Source organism: Mus caroli, chromosome 11 (assembly GCF_900094665.2).
Source record: "Mus caroli chromosome 11, CAROLI_EIJ_v1.1, whole genome shotgun sequence".
NCBI lineage: Eukaryota > Metazoa > Chordata > Mammalia > Rodentia > Muridae > Mus > Mus caroli.
This window is the reverse complement of record NC_034580.1, coordinates 52,615,224-52,616,269: the sequence shown is the minus strand read 5'-3', so window position 1 is coordinate 52,616,269 and position 1,046 is coordinate 52,615,224.

Genomic DNA, 1,046 nt, shown 5'->3' with positions numbered 1-1,046 from the left:
TTCTAGGACATGCTTTTGCCTGTGTATATGCACGGACACCATGCGTGCAGGCGTGGTTCTGGAGGAGGTGACAGACAGCAGTGTATCTGATCCCTTCTAACTGGAGTTAAGGATGATTGTGATGTGGGTGCTGGGAACCAAACACGAGTCTTCTGTAAGAACAGCAAATGCTCTTAACCGCTGAGCCATCTCCGAGTGTGTACCTTTGAGAATACTGTCAATCTATTTCTTCCACCTGCTTTTTTGGGCCACAGTTCTTATTCCTGGTACGTGACCTTCTCCAAGCTATGGTCCATAGCGCCCTCTGGTGGTTGCTACCTGACGACAGGAGGAACAGTTTCTGCTCAGGGTTCTTCTGGGACCAAACCTTCAAGCACTGCTCATTTCACTGTGAACAGAGGCCTAAAGAGGGTAGGAGTTGCACAAGATCTCACTGTGGATGTTTTAGTCATGGTTCTACAGATGCTAAACAGCCCAGAAACACTTTGGTAAACAGGTTATTTGTGGCTAATGGGTGAGCTCTGTTTGCCCTCTGGAACTCTTTCTGGTCTAGTCTAGAAGGCTGAGTGCCAAGTTCACCCCTGTGTTCCTCCAGACCTGAGCCCCTTTCTGTCTCGTGGCCTTTGCAGGGGCTGCTCTCTGCCCTCTTCTTGGCTTAGTCTGTCAGCCCTGAGGAGCGTTTCCTGACAGTTTCATGATGGTTTCACCCCAGTTTCTAAGATAGCCGGCTTAGCTCTCCTTCTCAGCCCTTTGTAACTACAGTCACCTTTGTTCTGGCCTGCCTTCCCCTGTAGAAACGGCAGCACCTTGATTCCATTCAGTACCCTGCAGGACATCTGGACGCTGGGCAGGCACTCAGTCTTCTGAGGACATCAACAGAAAGGCAGGTGACAAGGGACATGCCAGACACTGCTTTAGAGAAAGTCTGGAGGTTTATTGAACAACCACAGTCACAACTGAACAGGATAAGTCATTCCTTACAAGGCTCTCTCTTCCAGGAGAGGTGGGTGGTCTTGGATCCGCACCCCTCCCCCCCCCCCAGAACC